The sequence below is a fragment of the Haliotis rubra genome, unplaced genomic scaffold (genome assembly GCF_003918875.1).
Source record: "Haliotis rubra isolate DU_JTF1 unplaced genomic scaffold, ASM391887v1 Scf860, whole genome shotgun sequence".
Lineage (NCBI taxonomy): Eukaryota > Metazoa > Mollusca > Gastropoda > Lepetellida > Haliotidae > Haliotis > Haliotis rubra.
The window spans coordinates 202,881-227,402 of NW_025767591.1; the positions used below are offsets into that span (position 1 = coordinate 202,881).

At 42.4% G+C, this 24,522-nt stretch overlaps 1 long non-coding RNA gene across 2 annotated transcripts in view; it reads right to left on the minus strand.

Annotated features, from left to right (window-relative positions):
- Positions 1 to 23,557, minus strand: part of LOC124262948 — a 31,823-nt gene extending 8,266 nt beyond the window's left edge. The window contains exons 1-4 of one of the 2 annotated variants that reach the window (XR_006894733.1): positions 23,432 to 23,557; positions 20,568 to 20,654; positions 19,999 to 20,080; positions 7,872 to 7,901 (exon numbers count right to left, since the gene is read on the minus strand). This is a non-coding gene — a long non-coding RNA (uncharacterized LOC124262948). Of the gene's footprint in view, positions 1 to 7,871; positions 7,902 to 19,998; positions 20,081 to 20,567; positions 20,655 to 23,431 lie in introns of those variants that run through there. The other variant, XR_006894732.1, reaches the window with a different exon arrangement.
- Between the last annotated feature and the right edge of the window lie 965 nt (positions 23,558 to 24,522).

The following is a 24,522-nucleotide window of genomic DNA, read 5'->3' on the forward strand; positions in this document are numbered from 1 at the left end:
TAGATCATGTTTTTGTGTTGTTGAGTCCGATGTATGGTCTCTCTTGCTGGAAGGTGTGTTTTGTGTTTAGTCCGATGTATGGTCTCTCTTGCTGGAAGGTGTGTTTTGTGTTTAGTCTATGTATGGTCTCTCTTGCTGGAAGGTGTGTTTTGTGTTTAGTCCGATGTATGGTCTCTCTTGCTGGAAGGTGTGTTTGTGTTTAGTCCGATGTATGGTCTCTTGCTGGAAGGTGTGTTTGTGTTTAGTCCGATCTGTGGTCTCTTGCTGGAAATTTATGTTTTGTGTTTGGTCCGATGTATGGTCTCTCTTGCTGGAAGGTGTGTTTTGTGTTTAGTTCGATGTATGGTCTCTTGCTGGAAGGTGTGGTTGTGTTTAGTCCGATGTGTGAGCCTCTCTCTTGCTGGAAGGTGTGTTTTGTGTTTAAAGATCCGATGTATGGTCTCTCTTGCTGGAAGGTTCGTTTTGTGTTTGACCCGATCTTGTAAGCTCTCTTGCTGGAAGGTGCGTTTTGTGTTGAGATCCGATGTATGGTCTCTCTTGCTGGAAGAGGTGCGTTTTGTGTTTAGTCCGATGTGTGGTCTCTTGCTGGAAGGTGTGTTTTGTGTTTAGTCCTGATGTATATGGCCTCTCTTGCTGGAAGGTGTGTTTGTTTAGTCCGATGTATAGCCTCTCTTGTTGGAAGGTGTGTGTTTTATTGTTTAGTCCGATGTGTGGTCTCTCTTGCTTAAAAGGTGCTGGTTATGTTTAGTACGATGTATGGTCTCTCTTGCTGGAAGGTGTGTTTTTGTGTTTAGTCCGATGTGTGGTCTCTCTCTTGCTGGAAGGTGTGTTTTGTGTTTTGAGTCTGATGTATGGCCTCTCTTGCTGGAAGGTGTGTTTTGTTCCAATTCGTGTACTCTTGTTGGAAGGTGTGTTTTGTGTTTAGTCCGATGTATGGTCTCTCTTGCTTAAAGGTGTGGTTATGTTTAGTACGATGTATGGTCTCTCTTGCTTAAAGGTGTGTTTTGTGTTTAGTCCGATGTGTGGTCTCTCTTGCTATAAGGTGTGTTTTGTGTTTAGTCCGATGTATGGTCTCTCTTGCTTAAAGGTGTGGTTATGTTTAGTACGATGTATGGTCTCTCTTGCTTAAAGGTGTGTTTTGTGTTTAGTCCGATGTATGGCCTCTCTTGCTGGAAGGTGTGGTTGTGTTTAGTGATGTATGGTCTCTCTTGCTGGAAGGTGTGTTTTGTGTTTAGTCCGATGTGTGTGGTCTCTCTTGCTGGAAGGTGTGTTTGTGTTGGAGTCCGATGTATGGTGTCTCTCTTGCTGGAAGGTGTGTTTGTGTTAGTCGATGTATGGCCTCTCTTGCTGGAAGGTGTGGTTGTGGTTAGTGTGATGTATGGTCTGTCTTGCTGGAAGGTGTGTTTGTGTTTAGTCCGATGTGTGGTCTCTCTTGCTGGAAGATTGTGGTTGTGGATTAGTCCTGATGTATGGCCCTCTCTTGCTGGAAGGTGTGTTTGTGTTTAGTCCGATGTATGGTCTCTCTTGCTGAAGAAAGGTGTGTTTGTGTGTAGGAATGATGTGGCTGGTCTCTCTCTTGCTGGAAGGGTGTGTTTTTGTGTTTAGTCCTGATGTATGGTCTCTCTCTTGCTGGAAGGTTATGGTTGTGTCATTTAGTCCGATGTATGTGGTCTCTTGCTGGAAGGTGTGTTTTGTGTGTAGACCGATGTATGGCCTCTTGCTGGAAAGGTGTGGTTTGTGTTTAGTCCGATGTATGGTCTCTCTCTCTTGCTGGAAGGTGTGTTTTGTGTTTGAATCCAGATGTGTGGTCTCCCTTGCTGAAAGGGTGCTGTTTTGTGTTTAGTCCAGTGTGTTTGTCTCTCTCTTGCTGGAAGGTGTGTTTTGTGTTTTAGTCCGATGTGTGACCTCTCTTGCTGGAAGGTGTGTTTGTGTGTGTAGTCCGATGTATGGTCTCTCTTGCTGGAAGTAATGTGTTTGTGTTTAGTCCGATGTATAGCCTCTCTCTTGCTGGAAGAAGGTGTGTTTTGTCAATGTAGACCGATGTGTGGTCTCTCTCTTGCTGGAAAGGTGTGTTTTGTGTTTTAGTCCGATGTCTGGTCTCTCTTGCTGGAAGGTGTGTTTTGTGTTTAGTCCGATGTGGTCTCTGGAGAAGAGTTTGGGAACGTGCAGTCCGACGTATGGTCTCCTTGATGGAAGGTGTGTTTTGTGTTTAGTCCACGTGTATGGTCTCTCTCTTGCTGGAAGGTTGCGTTTTGTGTTTAGTCCGACGTATGAAGTCTCTCTTTACGGAAGGTGTGTTTTTGTGTTTAGAGATCCGATGTATGAGGTCTCTCTCTTGTTGGAAGACATGTTTTGTGTTTAGTCCCTATGTATGGTCTCTCTTGCTGGAAAGGTGTGTTTGTGTGATTAGTCCTGATGTATGGTCTCTTGCTGGAAGGTGTGTTTTGTGTTTAGTCCGATGTATGGTCTCTCTTGCTGGAAGGTGTGTTTTGTGTTTAGTCCGATGTATGGTCTCTCTTGCTGGAAGGTGTGTTTTGTGTTTAGTCCGATGTGTGGTCTCTCTGCTGGAAGGTGTGTTTTGTGTTTAGTCCGGATGTGTGGTCTCTCTTGCTGGAAGGTGTGTGTTTGTGTTTAGTCCGATGTATGGTCTCTCTTGCTGGAAGGTGTGTTTTGTGTTTAGTCCGATGTATGGTCTCTCTTGCTGGAAGGTGTGTTTTGTGTTTAGTCCGATGTATGGTCTCTCCTGCTGGAAGGTGTGTTTTGTGGTTTAGTCCGATGTATGGTCTCTCTTGCTGGAAGGTGTGTTTTGTGTTTAGTCCGATGTATGGTCTCTCTTGCTGGAAGGTGTGTTTTGTGTTTAGTCCGATGTATGGTCTCTCTTGCTGGAAGGTGTGTTTTGTGTTTAGTCCGATGTATGGTCTCTCTTGCTGGAAGGTGTGTTTTTTGTGTTTAGTCCGATGTATGGTCTCTCTTGCTGGAAGGTGTGTTTTGTGTTTAGTCTGATGTATGGTCTCTCTTGCTGGAAGGTGTGTTTGTGTTTAGTCCGATGTATGGCCTCTCTTGTTGGAAGGTGTGTTTTGTGTTTAGTCCGATGTGTGGTCTCTCTCTTGCTGGAAGGTGTGTTTTGTGTTTAGTCCGATGTATGGTCTCTCTTGCTGGAAGGTGTGTTTTGTGTTTAGTCCGATGTATGGCCTCTCTTGCTGGAAGGTGCGTTTTGTGTTTAGTCTGATGTATGGTCTCTCTCCTTGCTGGAAGGTGCGTTTTGTGTTTAGTCCGATGTATGGTCTCTTGCTGGAAGGTGCGTTTTGTGTTTAGTCCGATGTATGGTCTCTCTTGCTGGAAGGTGTGTTTTGTGTTTAGTCCGATGTATGGTCTCTTTGCTGGAAGGTGCGTTTTGTGTTTAGTCCGATGTATGGTCTCTCTTGCTGGAAGGTGTGTTTTGTGTGTTTTCACGCTGCTCGCAGTATTAATACAACTGTATGTCAGTGATCTGTATAAATAACTGAATCTTTGCGAAAACAATCCAGTGGTTGACGTCTTGACCATCGATCTACGCAGTCGGGTTACGATGACCTGCATCGGCCAACAAGTTCTGTGCATTCCACTAGGGCTGGGACGGGCACTGGGTACTCGAATCCCGGTCGGGCACAGCTGGAATCGAAGTCCTATTTCTGGGAATCGAGAGTACCCGGAAATGGAGAGAATTCTGTAATGGCAAGGGCAGATAGTAACTTGTTCTTTTTCATTATTGACGTAACACACATTTACATCGTTGGTGTTGTCCGATTAATGGAGGTTATTATTACTGACTGTAATTTATCTGCGCATGAGCAGTGAGTAGTCAAGTTACAGTAACAGCGGGAACGAAATGTTTATTTTTAACGAGCAATGTAAGCAATGGTGTTACTCATATTGGTTAACCAGACGTAAATTATATAGCTTGAGATCATTTTAATGTCTTGTTGCCACCCTCGTAAGTTTTGTATTATAATCTCTGTCAAATCGTGATTGAATATCTCAGAAAGTTGACAAGAAGCGTTGTATTCTTACATTTCCGGGTACTCGATTCCGATTCGGGTACCATGCGGGTACTCTGATTCCATTTTTTGCTACCCGTCCCAGCCCTACATTCCACCTTGTTGATCCCTTCAAGACTTATTCCAATCTGGATCTGCACGTGTTTTCCTTAAACATTTCAACAAGAATTTCTCCTCATGGAGTGTGTAGAAAGTGATTTCCATCGTGGCGTGTTTCCAAACCACGTGTTTCATGAAGTGTGTGAGTCTGTTAGTTTGGGTCGATGACTACCTTTATAAGGTATCCTGTGGACTACCTCCATACTGTAATAGTATTAAGGGTGCTGTATTGGACTTCACAAACTCAACCAGCGGTTAAATGGCTGCAGTATACAGTACACAGATAATACGCTCTAATACTTTTTAATTGATGCAAATTATGCCAATGTGACACAAATATGTAAACTACCCTATATGATAATGGTTAGGGAGCTATTCATCGCAATATAGTAAACTTCTGCCTCCGTCACCATCAGCTACAGCCAGTTACATCCAACGTACTTTGATGTGGAGAGTTACTCCTGCGACCAATTTCAGTCCTAGGGTTATCTAGGGTCGTTCCTTTTCAACATTAAAAAAGGTAACAGCGAACTTTCCTAAAAGATATTATTCAAAGCAATTTTCTGTTTGATTATGTTAGTAATAAATACAACAACCACCTCAGGAGCGTTTCGGTTGGGAATTATATCAGGTTTAACAAATGTTCATCTTTTAGTATTTTAGTACCTTTGAAGCCAGTCGAGCGTCAAGAACATTAAAACAGCAATGAGACCTCACTTGTTTAATGGTGTCTTGAAAAGCATCCATCCTAACTTTTAGGAAAAATAATGTAACAATGTGAAGGAATATATTTCTGCAATATATTTGATAAATTGAAGGATTTCATTATTTGTTGCAAGCTTAATGCCAAAGCAATAAATGTTTCTGGTGAATTTGAATGAGTTTTGGCCTCATCATCACTGCTGTAGAGATTGCCCGACAATGATTGAACAACGGAGTTCACGGATAGGAAGGTGTCTAATGAGTAAACAGCGTCTAGAGCGTTAGCTAACAGACCCCAGTCAGTTAAGCAGATGGTCAAGTCATGGTGGATCAAATAAACGCTCATCTTGACCTCTTACATCATCACCTTTGGGCGTTCCCATTTATAGCCCAATCCCTAAGCCCTCTTAAAACCGAGCGGGAGTTTATATCAGGGACAAAACCACAGTAAAACTGGCCATCTTACAGGCTTTGACATCAACTTACGAGTCCTGTTTTTTTGTGGAGATGTGATAAAACATGCTCAAAGGCTCTTGACGCTGTCTTAATCTCGCTTGTTTCGTAATTGATTCATTGAATCGTCCAGAGTGACAGTTTTGAATAGAATTTGATGAAATCAGACAGAGTCAAAAGTTTGATTAAATTATTACTCAGAACGAGGGGCAGAGATCAAGGGTCAAGACTGAAGCTTTAGATCTACAATGAATAAAAGGAATAACGGGATAACAAAATACATTTGGAGAAGAGAGGAAAAGAGTTGAGTATAATCCCCTTTGGACCAGACATTCTTATTTATATGCAACAATTCGGGCTCATTTAACAATCGGGCTCATTTAACAATTCCGACAGACCGTTTCCCATTCTCCGGTCCGGGTTTTCGAATTCTTGATTTACACAGCAATCTGGAAAAGAGTCGCACTCACAAAGACGAGAAGTTATTGTCAAAGAAATGTATCAGTACAATTTATTGTACTTTCCAGAGTCTAAAATGCGCACTCAAACCAAGTATTCTGGAAATAAGAACTGCCTTAAAGTTAATGTTCCGGCTGGACACTTGTCGGATGTCAAGAAAACATGGGGTTTGTTTTAAATAGAAACAATGTCTGCTGAGTCTTACTAACTCACACGCGCACGGAGAATGTCCACTTGTACCCCTCGCAGAGGTGCATGCGGAGTTGAGAGACCCATTCTGCTTTCTACCTCTCTCTCTCTCTTTTAGTAATATAGTCATTGTGTGTGAGAGGAGAGAGAGAGAGAGAGAGAGCGAGCGAGCAAAGAGCTGAGGATGCTACAGCAACTTCTGTATCATTGTCGGTGGCTTTGTTGGTTGTTAAACGCCACGAGTATGACGGTGGTCAGTTTCCCTCTGGCCAAAGATCAATCCAGTGATTGACATTGGCGAGCATCGAATCATCCGATAGGGATACGGTGAGGCGTTAGGCGAGCCAACCTGGCCACAAGCGCCCGTCCAATGACGTGTCAAACACAAACCTGGGTACCTGAAGTTTGATTATAACCCGGGCATTTTCGTTAACGAGGCACAAATATTTACTGGAATTTATAAAACACCCGTTTGCTTAGAGTAAATCTGGTATGAGTTAAGTGCCCTTGTGCTGGCATGACGTCAAGAGTAACCACGTTTTAGCGTCACAAATAGGCGTAGAAGCGTTCTGTGATTTATGTGCATCGGTTTGTTTGCTTGTTTGGTTGGTTGTTTGTTTGTTTGCATAACGCAATATTTTAGCTATGACGGAGGCCTGTATGCAATCTTGTCTGGACAAGACAATCCAGTGATGCATCGATCTGCGCAATGGGGATACGAGGAATACATCTACCAAATCGGTAGTAAGACCACCTGATCCCGTTTGTCGCCTCTTACGACAAGCATAGTTAAAAATTGTGGGCAGCTGAGGGCCAGTTGAGACTCCAAATTCACTGTCGTGAACTGTAACTTTGTGATTAAGGATCTGGAATTTTGTCAGAACATAGTGTGATTGGTTTTGTTCCAAAATATCGAAACTTTATCAGTATTTCATTAAGTTTATATTGTTGTGAAAAGATTATTGTTTGTTTTAACGCCGCACACCGCAATATTCCAGCTATATGGTGGCGGGTCTGTAACAATCGAGTCTGACCAGGCAATCCAGTGATCAACAGCATGAGTATCGACAACTTCGTAAATAGGATACGATGTCAGTTGTGTCAACTCAAGTCAGCGAGCCTGACCACCCGATTCCGTTAAAGTCGCCTCTACGACAAGCATGGGTTGCTGAAGACCAATTCTAACCGGATCTTCACAGGATCTAACCCGGATCTTCACGGGTACACTTTTGTATGAATATCCAGCATGTTCCTGAGACGTTTTTTGTCCTTCAGCTGTAACAAGTAATCCATCAACAGTTTCTTAGGACTTCATTTTATTGTTCAGGGACATGCAAAAACCTACGGAATCCTAGAGGACTTCACAAAACAAAGGAAATGTCATAGAAAAGAACAAATACACGACATGGTGTCGCCTGCTGGTGTTCTATATATAACATATTTGATGTTTTATTTAGTAGCGACGATGAATGTCTAACGGTTGCGAAATATACTCATGGAAACAAATAAAGGAACACATGAAAGTAAAAGTGTTCCTCTATTCCTTTCTCCACAAGCTTTGCATTGCAATGGATGAAGTTCTGGAAAGGAATAAGGGAATACTTGTACTTTAATGTGTTCCCTTCTTCGTTTCCATGGAGTATATTACAACTGATTAGATATTGCATCGTCGCCCCATCTAAAATGCGCATTAGCGATACAATGTATCCCATCTTGGATTCCATTATTAGATGTTCCAGGTATTAACACTTGACACGCTGTTCACAAATGAGAATTAATTTTGGCACCACATGGTGCATCGTTCATCTTGTAGTCGTAGCGTTTCATCAAGTCCATGCAGTGTTCCGAGGCACTGTTTGGCTGACCTGGCGCCCAGTCACTGTGGTAGGCGACCCCTCTGTTGCCTCACCCTCCAGGCCCATTTCCCCTAGACGGTCAGTGGCCCCACGAAGTAGTAAGTACCTGAGAACAGAAAGCGGAGTGGAATATATAACAAAATGTGTGTCTGCATATATGGGTGTACGTGCGTGCGTGCGTGTGCGTGTGTGCCTTTGACTGAGTATGTGATATATGCCCGAAAGAAACGAGGTGTATGACGCTTGAAAGTGGTGAAACTACTGGCCCTCGTGTCTTTGCGAGGTTTAAAGATGTTAAGAAAAATATTTTAAAATTAAGATGACCCCCTACTCGATTTGCTTCATAATGTATTGTACTGTACGTGTGTAGCATTTCGAGTCGGAGGTCATCTCAAGTTTTTATTAATGTTTAATCTTCGCAAAGACACGAGGGCCTGTGGGTGAAACTCACAAGCCTGGGTATTGTGCTCACAAAAGTAGAAACACAACGATAACGAAACGGGATTTGAACCTATAATTTCAGGTTCCTAGCCTGCCAAATGGACACAACCCTGCACATCGCCTTGCACGACTGGGCACCCGTGTTTCCAAATATCATATAACCACAATACCGACAGAGGGAGTTTCTCGTTGTGAGCCGTACTCCTTATTTCCATCTGTCAGTAACTGTGTTAAAATGTTCTCCATCCGCTCTACTTATTACAGTGTACATCATGCAGGCATGCGTGACACCATGGGCCATGCAGGCTAGCATTGATGCGCACACGCACGCACGCACACGTGCATGTATGTCGCTATTGTTTGCACACTAGGGCGCGTTTCCCCCCGCCTTTTCAAACCTACGATTTTTCAATGAAACTCTTCTCATGACGGAAAGATCTCAGATTATTACATGTATAAGAAAAAGAATTGAGATCAGAAACTTTCCACAAAATCAAAAGCAGAGCCTACTGTAGCTTTCTGTCCTTATCATTAGCATATGTTAATGATCACTATCACCTGGAGATGGTACCAGGGTGCCGTTGTACAAAGCGATCTTAGCGCTAAGGTGACCGTAACTCGCACACCTTAACATACGCGTCAGGTAGTCTTAGCGCTAAGGTGACCATAACTCCCATACCTTAACATAGACTTACGACAGTCTTAGCGCTAAGGTGACCGTAACTCCCATACCTTAACATAGACTTACGGTAGTCTTAGCGCTAGAGGTGACCATAACTCCCACACTTTAACATAGACTTACGGTAGTCTTAGCGGTAAGTGGTCATATACTCCCATACCTTAACATAGACTTACGGTAGTCTTAGCGCTAGAGGTGATCATAACTCCCATACTTTAGCATAGACTTACGACAGTCGTAGCCCTTAGGTGATCATAACTCCCATACTTTAACATAGACTTACGACAGTCGTAGCCTAGAGGTGATCATAACTCCCATACCTTAACATAGACTTACGACAGTCGTAGCCCAGAGGTGATCATAACTCCCACACTTTAACATAGACTTACGACAGTCGTAGCCCTAAGGTGATCATAACTCCCATACTTTAACATAGACTTACGACAGTCGTAGCCCAGAGGTGATCATAACTCCCATACTTTAACATAGACTTACGACAGTCGTAGCCCAGAGGTGATCATAACTCCCATACTTTAACATAGACTTACGACAGTCGTAGCCCTAAGGTGATCATAACTCCCATACCTTAAACATAGACTTACGACAGTCGTAGCGCTGAGGTGATCATAAACTCCATACTTTAACATAGACTTACGACAGTCGTAGCCCAGAGGTGATCATAACTCCCATACCTTTAACATAGACTTACGACAGTCGTAGCCCAGAGGTGATCATAACTCCCATACTTTAACATAGACTTACGACAGTCGTAGCCCTAGAGGTGATCATAACTCCCATACTTTAACATAGACTTACGACAGTCGTAGCCCAGAGGTGATCATAACTCCCATACCTTAACATAGACTTACGACAGTCGTAGCCCAGAGGTGATCATAACTCCCATACCTTAACATAGACTTACGACAGTCGTAGCCTAGAGGTGATCATAACTCCCATACTTTAACATAGACTTACGACAGTCGTAGCGCTAAGGTGATCATAACTCCCATACTTTAACATAGACTTACGACAGTCGTAGCCCTAGAGGTGATCATAACTCCCATACTTTAACATAGACTTACGACAGTCGTAGCCCTAGAGGTGATCATAACTCCCATACTTTAACATAGACTTACGACAGTCGTAGCCCAGAGGTGATCATAACTCCCATACTTTAACATAGACTTACGACAGTCGTAGCCCAGAGGTGATCATAACTCCCATACACTTTAACATAGACTTACGACAGTCGTAGCCCAGAGGTGATCATAACTCCCATACTTTAACATAGACTTACGACAGTCGTAGCCCAGAGGTGATCATAACTCCCATACTTTAACATAGACTTACGACAGTCGTAGCCCAGAGGTGATCATAACTCCCATACTTTAACATAGACTTACGACAGTCGTAGCCCAGAGGTGATCATAACTCCCATACTTTAACATAGACTTACGACAGTCGTAGCCCAGAGGTGATCATAACTCCCATACTTTAACATAGACTTACGACAGTCACGTAGCCCAGAGGTGATCATAACTCCCATACTTTAACATAGACTTACGACAGTCGTAGCCCAGAGGTGATCATAACTCCCATACTTTAACATAGACTTACGACAGTCGTAGCCCAGAGGTGATCATAACTCCCATACTTTAACATAGACTTACGACAGTCGTAGCCCAGAGGTGATCATAACTCCCATACTTTAACATAGACTTACGACAGTCGTAGCCTTAGGTGATCATAACTCCCATACTTTAACATAGACTTACGACAGTCGTAGCCCAGAGGTGATCATAACTCCCATACTTTAACATAGACTTACGACAGTCGTAGCCCAGAGGTGATCATAACTCCCACACTTTAACATAGACTTACGACAGTCGTAGCCAGAGGTGATCATAACTCCCATACTTTAACATAGACTTACGACAGTCGTAGCCCAGAGGTGATCATAACTCCCATACCTTTAACATAGACTTACGACAGTCGTAGCCCAGAGGTGATCATAACTCCCATACCTTAACATAGACTTACGACAGTCGTAGCCCAGAGGTGATCATAACTCCCATACTTTAACATAGACTTACGACAGTCGTAGCACAGAGGTGATCATAACTCCCATACTTTAACATAGACTTACGACAGTCGTAGCCCAGAGGTGATCATAACTCCCATACTTTAACATAGACTTACGACAGTCGTAGCCCAGAGGTGATCATAACTCCCATACCTTAACATAGACTTACGACAGTCGTAGCCCAGAGGTGATCATAACTCCCATACCTTTAACATAGACTTACGACACAGTCGTAGCCTAGAGGTGATCATAACTCCCATACCTTAACATAGACTTACGACAGTCGTAGCCCAAGGGTGATCATAACTCCCATACCTTAACATAGACTTACGACAGTCGTAGCCCAGAAGGTGATCATAACTCCCATACCTTAACATAGACTTACGACAGTCGTAGCCCAAGGTGATCATAACTCCATACCTTAACATAGACTTACGACAGTCGTAGCCCAGGTTGATCATAACTCCCATACCTTAACATTGACTTACGACAGTCTTAGCACAGGTGTGATCATAACTCCCATACCTTAACATAGACTTACGACAATCGTAGCCCTAGAGGTGATCATAACTCCCATACCTTAACATAGACTTGACGACAATCTTAGCCCAAAGGTGGTCATAACTCCCATACCTTAACATAGACTTACGACAGTCGTAGCCCAGAGGTGATCATAACTCCAACACTTTAACATAGACTTACGACAGTCGTAGCTTCAGTGGATCATAACTCCCATACCTTAACATTGACTTACGACAGTCTTAGCGCAGAGGTGACTGTAACTCCCATACCTTAACATTGAATTACGGTAGTCTTAGCCAAAGGTGATCATAACTCCCATACCTTAACATAGACTTACGAGGTAGTCTTATCTCAAAGGTGACCATAACTCCCATACTTTAACATAGACTTGACGTAGTCTTGGCGCTAAGGTGATCTGTAACTCCCATACCTTAACATTGACTTACGATAGTCTTAGCACAAAGGTGACTGTGACTACCATACCTTAACACTGAATTACGGTAGTCTTAGCGCTAAGGTGATCATAACTCCCATACCCTAACATAAACTTGAGGTAGTCTTAGCGCAAAGGTCACCATAACTCCCATACCTTAACATAGACTTACGGTAGTCTTAGCACTAAGGTGATCATAACTCCAACACGTTAACATAGACTTACGGTAGTCTTAGCGCTAAGGTGATCATAACTCCCATACTTTAACATAGACTTACGGTAGTCTTAGTGCTAAGGTGACCGTAACTCCCATACCTTAACATAGACTTACGGTAGTCTTAGCACAAAGGTGACCGTAACTCCAATACCTTAACATTGACTTACTGTAGTCTTAGCGCTAAGTTGACCATAACTCCCATACCGTAACATTGACTTACGGTAGTCTTAGCGCTAAGGTGACCATAACTCCCATACCTTAACATTGACTCACGTAGTTTTACCGCGAAGATCATCATAACTCCCATACCTTAACATAGACTTACGGTAGTCTTAGCGCAAAGGTGATCATAACTCCCATACCTTAACATAGATATACGGTAGTCTTAGCGCTAAGGTGACCGTAACTCCCATACCTTAACATAGACTTACGGTAGTCTTAGCTCTAAGGTGACCGCAACTCCCATACCTTAACATTGACAAAAGTAGTCTTAGCGCAAAGGTGACCATAGCTCCCATACCTTAACATTGACTTACGGTAGTCTTAGCACTAAGGTGATCATAACTCCAACACGTTAACGTAGACTTACGGTAGTCTTAGCGCTAAGGTGATCATAACTCCAATACCTTAACATAGACATACGGTAGTCTTAGCGCAAAGGTTACTGTAACTCCCATACCTTAACATTGACTTACGGCAGTCTTAGCACTAAGGTGATCATAACTCCAACACGTTTACATAAACTTACGGTAGTCTTAGCGCTAAGTTGACCATAATTCCCATACCTTAACATTGACTTACGGAAGTCTTAGCGCTAAGGTGAAAATAACTCCCATACCTTAACATTGACTCACGTAGTTTTAGCGCTAAGATGACCATAACTCCCATACCTTAACATGGACTTACGGTAGTCTTAGCGCTAAGGTGATCATAACTCCCATACCTTAACATGAATATACGTTAGTCTTAGCTCTAAGGTGACCGTAACTCCCATACTTTAACATAGACTTACGGTAGTCTTAGCGCTACGGTGACCATAACTCCGATACCTTAACATTGACTAAGGTAGTCTTAGCGCAAAGGTGACCATAGCTCCCATACCTTAACATTGACTTACGGTAGTCTTAGCACAACGGTGATCATAACTCTAACACGTTAACATAGACTTACGGTAGTCTTAGCGCAAAGGTGACCATAGCTCCCATACCTTAACATTGACCTACGGTAGTCTTAGCACTAAGGTGATCGTAACTCCAACACGTTAACATAGACTTACGGTAGTCTTAGCGCTAAGGTGATCATAACTCCCATACCTTAACATAGACATACGGTAGTCTTAGCGCTAAGGTGACCGTAACTCCCATACCTTAACATAGACTTACGGTAGTCTTAGCGCTAAGGTGACCGCAACTCCCATACCTTAACATTGACTAAGGTAGTCTTAGCGCAAAGGTGACCATAGCTCCCATACCTTAACATTGACTTACGGTAGTCTTAGCACTAAGGTGATCATAACTCCTACACGTTAACATAGACTTACGGTAGTCTTAGCGCTAAGGTGACCATAACTCCCATACCTTAACATAGACCTACGGTAGTCTTAGCGCTAAGGTGACCGTAACTCCCATACCTTAACATAGACTTACGGTAGTCTTAGCACTAAGGTGATCATAACTCCAACACGTTAACATAAACTAACGGTAGTCTTAGAGCTAAGTTGACCATAATTCCCATACCTTAACATTGACTTACGGTAGTCTTAGCGCTAAGGTGACCATAACTCCCATACCTTAACATTGACTCACGTAGTCTTAGCGCTAAGGTGATCATAACTCCCATACCTTAACATAGATATACGGTAGTCTTAGCGCTAAGGTGACTGTAACTCCCATACCTTAACATAGACTTACGGTAGTCTTAGCGCTAAGGTGATCATAACTCCCATACCCTAACATAAACTTGAGGTAGTCTTAGCGCAAAGGTCACCATAACTCCCATACCTTAACATAGACTTACGGTAGTCTTAACGCTAAGGTGACCATAACTCCCATACCTTAACATAGATATACGGTAGTCTTAACGCTAAGGTGACCGTAACTCCCATACCTTAACATTGACTACGGTAGTCTTAGCGCAAAGGTGACCGTAACTCCCATACCTTAACATAGACTGACTGTAGTCTTAGCGTAAAGGTGACCGTAACTCCCATACCTTAACATTGACTGACTGTAGTCTTAGCGCAAAGGTTACTGTAACTCCCATACCTTAACATTGACTGACTGTAGTCTTAGCGTAAAGGTGACCGTAACTCCCTTACCTTAACATTGACTGACTGTAGTCTTAGCGCAAAGGTGACTGTAACTCCCATACCTTAACATTGACTTACGGTATTCCTAGCGCAAAGGTGACTGTAACTCCCATACCTTAACATTGAATTACGGTAGTCTTGGCGCTAAGGTGATCATAACTCCCATACCTTAACATGAACTTGAGGTAGTCTTATCGCGAAGGTGACCATAACTCCCATACATTAACATAAACTTGAGGTAGTCTTGGCGCTAAGGTATCTGTAACTCCCATACCTTAACATTGACTAAGGTAGTCTTAGCGCAAAGGTGACTGTGACTCCCATACCTTAACGTTGAATAACGGTAGTCTTAGCGTGTAGGTGATCATAACTCCCATACCCTAACATAAACTTGAGGTAGTCTTAGCGCAAAGGTCACCATAACTCCCATACCTTTAAGATAGACTTACGGTAGTCTTAGCACTAAGGTGATCATAACTCCAACACGTTAACATAGACTTACGGTAGTCTTAGCGCTAAGGTGATCATAACTCCCATACCTTAACATAGACTTACGGTAGTCTTAGCACTAAGGTGATCATAACTCCAACACGTTAACATAGACTTACGGTAGTCTTAGCGCTAAGTTGACCATAATTCCCATACCTTAACATTGACTTACGGTAGTCTTAGCGCAAAGGTTAATGTAACTCCCATACCTTAACATTGACTTACGGCAGTCTTAGCACTAAGGTGATCATAACTCCAACACGTTAACATAAACTTACGGTAGTCTTAGCACTAAGTTGACCATAATTCCCATACCTTAACATTGACTTACGGAAGTCTTAGCGCTAAGGTGACCATAACTCCCATACCTTAACATTGACTCACGTAGTTTTAGCGCTAAGATGACCATAACTCCCATACCTTAACATAGACTTACGGTAGTCTTAGCGCTAAGGTGACCATAACTCCCATACCTTAACATAGATATACGGTAGTCTTAGCGCTAAGGTGACCATAACTCCCATACTTTAACATAGACTTACGGTAGTCTTAGCGCTAAGGTCACCATAACTCCAATACCTTAACATTGACTAAGGTAGTCTTAGCGCAAAGGTGACCCTAGCTCCCATACCTTAACATTGACTTACGGTAGTCTTAGCACAAAGGTGATCATAACTCCAACACGTTAACATAGACTTACGGTAGTCTTAGCGCAAAGGTGACCATAGCTCCCATACCTTAACATTGACCTACGGTAGTCTTAGCACTAAGGTGATCGTAACTCCAACACGTTAACATAGACTTACGGTAGTCTTAGCGCTAAGGTGATCATAACTCCCATACCTTAACATAGACATACGGTAGTCTTAGCGCTAAGGTGACCGTAACTCCCATACCTTAACATAGACTTACGGTAGTCTTAGCGCTAAGGTGATCATAACTCCCATACCTTGACATAAATATATGGTAGTCTTAGCGCAAAGGTGACCGTAACTCCCATACCTTAACATAGACTTACGGTAGTCTTTGCGCTAAGGTGACCGCAACTCCCATACCTGAACATTGACTAAGGTAGTCTTAGCGCAAAGGTGACCATAGCTCCCATACCTTAACATTGACTTACGGTAGTCTTAGCACTAAGGTGATCATAACTCCTACACGTTAACATAGACTTATGGTAGTCTTAGCGCTAAGGTGATCATAACTCCCATACCTTAACATAGACATTCGGTAGTCTTAGCGCTAAGGTGACCGTAACTCCCATACCTTAACATAGACTTACGGTAGTCTTAGCACTAAGGTGATCATAACTCCAACACGTTAACATAAACTTACGGGAGTCTTAGAGCTAAGTTGACCATAATTCCCATACCTTAACATTGACTTACGGTAGTCTTAGCGCTAAGGTGACCATAACTCCCATACCTTAACATTGACTCACGTAGTTTTAGCGCTAAGATGATCATAACTCCCATACCTTAACATAGACTTACGGTAGTCTTAGCGCTAAGGTGATCATAACTCCCATACCCTAGCATAAACTTGAGGTAGTCTTAGCGCAAAGGTCACCATAACTCCCATACCTTAACATTGACTCACGTAGTTTTAGCGCTAAGATGATCATAACTCCCATACCTTAACATAGACTTACGGTAGTCTTAGCGCTAAGGTGATCATAACTCCCATACCCTAGCATAAACTTGAGGTAGTCTTAGCGCAAAGGTCACCATAACTCCCATACCTTAACATAGACGTACGGTAGTCTTAGCGCTAAGGTGATCATAACTCCCATACCTTGACATAAATATATGGTAGTCTTAGCGCAAAGGTGACCGTAACTCCCATACCTTAACATAGACTTACGGTAGTCTTAGCGCTAAGGTGACCGCAACTCCCATACCTGAACATTGACTAAGGTAGTCTTAGCGCAAAGGTGACCATAGCTCCCATACCTTAACATTGACTTACGGTAGTCTTAGCACTAAGGTGATCATAACTCCTACACGTTAACATAGACTTATGGTAGTCTTAGCGCTAAGGTGATCATAACTCCCATACCTTAACATAGACATTCGGTAGTCTTAGCGCTAAGGTGACCGTAACTTCCATACCTTAACATAGACTTACGGTAGTCTTAGCACTAAGGTGATCATAACTCCAACACGTTAACATAAACTTACGGTAGTCTTAGAGCTAAGTTGACCATAATTCCCATACCTTAACATTGACTTACGGTAGTCTTAGCGCTAAGGTGACCATAACTCCCATACCTTAACATTGACTCACGTAGTTTTAGCGCTAAGATGATCATAACTCCCATACCTTAACATAGACTTACGGTAGTCTTAGCGCTAAGGTGATCATAACTCCCATACCCTAGCATAAACTTGAGGTAGTCTTAGCGCAAAGGTCACCATAACTCCCATACCTTAACATAGACGTACGGTAGTCTTAGCGCTAAGGTGATCATAACTCCCATACCTTAACATAGATATACGGTAGTCTTAGCGCTAAGGTGACCGTAACTCCCATACCTTAACATAGACTTACGGTAGTCTTAGCGCTAAGGTGACCGCAACTCCAATACCTTAACATTGACTACGGTAGTCTTAGCGCAAAGGTGACCATAGCTCCCATACCTTAACATTGACTTACGGTAGTCTTAGCACTAAGGTGATCATAACTCCAACACGTTAACATAGACTTACGGTAGTCTTAGCGCTAAGGTGATCATAACTCCCATACCTTAACATAGACATACGGTAGTCTTAGCGCTAAGGTGACCGTAACTCCCATACCTTAACATAGACTTACGGTAGTCTTAGCACTAAGGTGATCATAACTCCAACACGTTAACATAAACTTACGGTAGTCTTAGCGCTAAGGTGATCATAACTCCCATACCTTAACATAGACTTACGGTAGTCTTAGCACTAAGGTGATCATAACTCCAACACGTTAACATAGACTTACGGTAGTCTTAGCGCTAAGGTGACCATAACTCCCATACCTTAACATTGACTTACGGTAGTCTTAGCGCAAAGGTTACTGTAACTCCCATACCTTAACATTGACTTACGGTAGTCTTAGCGCTAAGGTGACCATAACTCCCATACCTGAACATTGACTCACGTAGTTTTAGCGCTAAGATGATCATAACTCCCAAACCTTAACATAGACTTACGGTAGTCTTCGCGCTAAGGTGATCATAACTCCCATACCTTAACATAGATATACGGTAGTCTTAGCGCTAAGGTGACCGTAACTCCCATACCTTAAGCTACAACAACGGTAGTCTTAGCGCTAAGGTGATCATAACTCCCATACCTTAACATGAACTTGAGGTAGTCTTATCGCAAAGGTGACCATAACTCCCATACATTAACATAAACTTGAGGTAGTCTTGGCGCTAAGGTGTCTGTAACTCCCATACCTTAACATTGACTAAGGTAGTCTTAGCGCAAAGGTGACTGTGACTCCCATACCTTAACATTGAATTACGGTAGTCTTAGCGCTAAGGTGATCATAACTCCCATACCCTAACATAAACTTGAGGTAGTCTTAGCGCAAAGGTCACCATAACTCCCATACCTTAACATAGACTTACGGTAGTCTTAGCACTAAGGTGATCATAACTCTAACACGTTAACATAGACTTACGGTAGTCTTAGCGCTAAGGTGATCATAACTCCCATACCTTAACATAGACTTACGGTAGTCTTAGCACTAAGGTGATCATAACTCCAACACGTTAACATAGACTTACGGTAGTCTTAGCGCTAAGTTGACCATAATTCCCATACCTTAACATTGACTTACGGTAGTCTTAGCGCTATGTTGACCATAACTCCCATACCTTAACATTGACTTACGGTAGTCTTAACGCTAAGGTGATCATAACTCCCATACCTTAACATAGATATACGGTAGTCTTAGCGCTAAGGTGACCGTAACTCCCATACCTTAACATAGACTTACGGTAGTCTTAGCGCTAAGGTGACCATAACTCCCATACCTTAACATTGAATTACGGTAGTCGTAGCGCTAAGGTGACCATAACTCCCATACCTTAACATTGACTAAGGTAGTCTTAGCGCAAAGGTGACCATAGCTCCCATACCTTAACATTGACTAAGGTAGTCTTAGCGCAAAGGTGATCGTAACTCCCATACCTTAACATTGAATTACGGTAGTTTTAGCGCTAAGGTGATCATAACTCCCATACCTTAACATAGACTTACGGTAGTCTTAGCGTATAGGTGACCATAACTCCCATACCTTAACATTGACTAAGGTAGTCTTAGCGCTAAGGTGGCCTTAACTCCCATACTTTAACATAGACTTACGGTAGTCTTAGCGCTAAGGTGACCGCAACTCCCATACTTTAACATAGACTTACGGTAGTCTTAGCGCTAAGGTGACCGCAACTCCCATACCTTAACATTGACTAAGGTAGTCTTAGCGCTTAGGTTGTTTTGCAGAACAGAACCCAGGTGATGGCGAAAAGATGGACGCATCGTGCCGTACTGGTTTCCCTTGTCACAAACACACGCAAAAGCAAGTCAAGTGTTCACCTGAGCAACTTCAACTTATTGTAGGGAATTCATTTGACGTCACTTTGGTCACCAAACCGGACACAAAGGACAGATCTTGGAGCTAAACCCAACCAGGGCCCACTTGCACCGTGTGATCCCAGCGCTAAAACTACTGTTAGCCTGTGACATTAAAGTATTATAGTTACTTTCATCCTTGTCCCGTGGAGATCCGGGTTAGAATCGGATGGTCAGACTCGCAGACATGGTGTCATGACACATGTCATCGTATCCCAATTTCGTAGAACGATGCTCATGCTTTTGTTCTTTCTCACTGGATTGTCTGGTCCAGACTCAATTACAGACCGCCGCCATATAGCTTGAATATTGCAGAGTGCAGCGTTAAGCAGCAAACCAAACTAAACAACCTTTCATCCTAACGCTAAGATCGGTTTGTACAAGCGGCTCCAGTCCGGTATGGAGACCGCATCATACTAACTTGTCGCAGTGCTCCTGATGAAATCGTGTTCCTCTTTAGTTGTAATCTTGGCAAGGTCTCCTCCCAACTGTTTGCACTTGGACTGAAAGGAATTGATCATATTGTTTCATGGTGATTTCATAACACAGTTTAGAAAAACAACAACAGTTTGAAAGTGTGGCTTCAGATGGATGCTACACACATATCTGCCAGTAGACAATTTGTTGAACTTTTAATAGCTACAGCTCGTTACGCAGAGATCCGATGATCCATGCAAGAACCAGACATGTTTATCCAATTCCAACAGAGAATGGGGATGCTGGGGTAGCCAACTGGTTAAAGTGTTCACTAAAGTCTCGCTTAAGACCCGGGATCGATTCCCTATGTGGTTACAATGTGTGAAGCCTATTTCAATAATTACTGCGACCTTGTGAAAGCAGCGTGGAACTATATTGTTCATTCTGTCAATCTGTTGCGCCAGTTGCGGGCATAGTTTACAGCTTTAGTGTTGTTTCAGTTTTACTACATGTGACGTCGTCAGCGTTCACTAACTCATCGAACAATTACTGAATCCGAAATGTGAAACTTACTCGGGCAGAGTCGTATGTTCCGGTGGTTGTTGAGAACCAGTAACAGGAAGGGCCATGTCTCACAAAGCTCGGGGGGACATTTCAGGCCTGTGGAAGCAAACAACGGGTGATATAGAAGCATATACGCGGTTCCCTCTCCAGTCTGTATACTGTGAAGCTGCAACCTCCGGAGACGTCGTATACACCTGTCTTGAGACACTCAATGTTATCATGCATGTAACCTCAATTACGATGTACAATATATACTTCAGCCGAATAATTGTCTCTTCTTTGTTTCATTCAGAGCCACCGTGACACCTGGCTCACAGGCAAATTGTAGCGCAAATAGGGTTGCGCAACAAAGAGAAAATTACCACTTTCAATATGCGCGCGAAGCGAGCAAAGGTTGGCAACGTGCTTCCCTCCGTTGAACCGGAAGCTGGCAGGGGTAATGGAGGCGAAGAACGATTTGACATGCCACAATTTGCGCTTAAAATGTTGAATTAAATATTTTATACGTGAGTAATTATTAGATATGAGTTTGAAAATCTGAGAGCACAACCCTCTGAGGAAATGGGTGCCTACGTTTGATGATAGCGATATTTTATTTTGATATTAAAATATTTTTCGAACAGAAGCGAAGGAAGCACGTTGCCACCCTTTGCTCGCTTCGCGCGCATATGTGAAGACTTGTCATTTTCTCTTTGTTGCGCAACCCTATTTGCGCTACAATTTGCCTGTGCCTGGATAGATACTGCTTTTGCCCGGACGCCGGGTTAAAACCGGTCTTCGGTAACCCATGCTGCAAGAGGCGACTAACGGGATCGTATCCCACAATTGCGTAAATCGATGCTCCTGTTGTTGATCACTGGATCGTTTGATCAGGACACAATTATTTATAGTGGCGGTGGGGTAGCCTAGAGGTTAAAACGACGACCCGGGTTCGATTCACCACATGGGTACAATACCCATTTCTGGTGTCCCCCGCCGTGATATTGCTGGAATATTGCCAAAAGCTGCGTTAAACCATATTCACTCACTCACTCGCTTATTTACAGATTGCTGGAATATTGATGAGAGTGGCAAAGGCCGCTTCTTGCCTTGACACGATACTTAGACAAGATAAGCACTTGAATACACTATGCTATTGAATACACAATGGTATTGAATATACAATGGTATTGAATACACAATGCTATTGAATACAGAATGCTATTGAATACACAGTGCTATTGAATACACTATGCTATTGAATACACAGTGCCATTGAATACACTATGCTATTGAATACACAATGCAATTAATTACACAATGGTATTGAACACACAATGCCATTGAATAAACAATGTTATTGAATACACAATGCCATTGAATACAAAATGTCATTGAATACACAATGCTATTGAATACACAATTCCATTGAATATACAATGCAATTGATTACAAAATACTATTGAATACACAATGCCATTGAAAACACAGTCATTGAATACACAATGCTATTGAATACACAACACCATTGAATACACAATGCTACTTAATACACAACGCCATTGAATACACAATGCTATTGAATACACAACACCATTGAATACACAATGCTATTGAATACACAACGCCATCGAATACATAATGCTATTGAATACACAATGCCATTGAATACACACTGCTATTGAATACACAATGCTATTGAATACACAGTGCCATTGAATACACAATGCTATTGAATACACAACGCCATCGAATACATAATGCTATTGAATACACAATGCCATTGAATACACACTGTCATTGAATACACAATGCTATTGAATACACAGTGCTATTGAATACACTATGCTATTGAATACACAGTGCCATTGAATACACTATGCTATTGAATACACAATGCAATTAATTACACAATGGTATTGAACACACAATGCCATTGAATAAACAATGTTATTGAATACACAATGCCATTGAATACAAAATGTCATTGAATACACAATGCTATTGAATACACAATTCCATTGAATATACAATGCAATTGATTACAAAATACTATTGAATACACAATGCCATTGAAAACACAGTCATTGAATACACAATGCTATTGAATACACAACGCCATCGAATACATAATGCTATTGAATACACAATGCCATTGAATACACACTGTCATTGAATACACAATGGTATTGAATACACAGTGCCATTGAATACACAATGCTATTGAATACACAACGCCATCGAATACATAATGCTATTGAATACACAATGCCATTGAATACACACTGCTATTGAATACACAATGCCATTGAATACACAGCGCCATTGAATACACAATGCTATTGAATACACAACGCCATCGAATACATAATGCTATTGAATACACACTGCTATTGAATACACACTGCTATTGAATACGTAACGCCATTGAAAACTCAATGCCTTTCAGAAAGTTGTCACATGCAACATCTGCTATATTTGAGATTACACTCAGTTGAGTACAGGTTCTGGTACTTACTGGGTTAAGTCCCGTTCAGGATTCGAACCCACACTCAACCAGTCCGGCACCTATTCGCGATGTCATGAAATCAGCGACCTAACCCACTGTCAATCTGACAACAGGTAGGCTAGATCACAACTTTGGTGTACCTCTCTGATAAGTAGAAATTGGCACAGCTCGCTTGGCCGAAGCAATAAATACACAATGCATTTTAGAAAACGGTCAAAATTTAGAAACATATGGTATATATGGGATTACACTTAATCACTCTCAGAGCGTGGGTTCGAATCTCAGATGAAACCCAACCCAAAGTTTCGGGAATCTGTGCTTGACTGACAAAGTGTAATACCCAATATATCATGTGTTGTAGATCAGTACAATACAAGTACAATACCTTGTACTGGCAAGCATGTACAGAACGCCATAGCAGTCAGCAGGAACACTCCGAGTCTGGCCATGGTGAAGCTGTCCGTTGGGTGATACTGCTCCCCCCGTTGTATATATCCATGTCAGGTGTGATTGCATCAGGTGATGTTGCTCCACCCGTTGTTTATATCCATGTCAGGTGTGGTTGCACCAGGTGTTGCTGTGACAGCAGAGTGCAGGTGTAAATCAATGCATGAGGTAGATGGTGTTAAACACATATTAACAAGGTTAAAACGGACAAATTATGTTCACCGCCATCTTCGTATAGAATCACGACTGTGGTGAGATAAAACTGAAGCTATATTTGAGTTTTGATTTGATTGCTGTTTCTTTTTAAAACAAAACAAAATAAATACATTTACATTTTCTATTTGGAGTAATCATTCATCAACCACCTTACTTTCCTATCCGTGAAGATCCGGGTTATAATTGGTCTTCAGCAGCCTGTTTGTCATAAGAGGCAGCAAAACAGATCGGGTGGTCATGCTCGCTGACTTGGTTGACACATGTCACCTTATCCCTGTTGTGTAGATCAAGGCTCATCCTGTTGATCATTGGATTGTCTAGTCCAGGCTCGAATATTTACAGACCGCCGCCATATAGCTGGAATATTGCTGAGTGCGGCGTAAAACAACAAACTAACAAACTAACATCAAGTTCCGGCTCTGTATGACACGCACCAAGCCAGACATTAGAACTGCCTATCTCTGAAGAAGGGACATCTGACAAGGACGACAGTCTACCTCCTCCTGGAGGTACTGGTGAAGTCGTCGATTGCTGGAGAGGTTTTTGGTCATGCATGGGTCATGGGACTGCGTCTTACCAGACGCATTAGAACTCGGTCATCACAGTCATTGTTCCTCCTCGGTCTTCCACATTTTGGACGATTCTTTACTTGGCCACATGCTTCCTCCCCAGTCGACTAATAACTGTGTGGTTAATGTCCAAGTTACAGTCACGTTGCGCCAGGACACCCTGTGTCTGTGTCATCCTGGAACGTTTGTTTTTAGCTATGTCGAGTTTTTTTTTTAATCAGTTAAACAGAAAACTGTACTCACA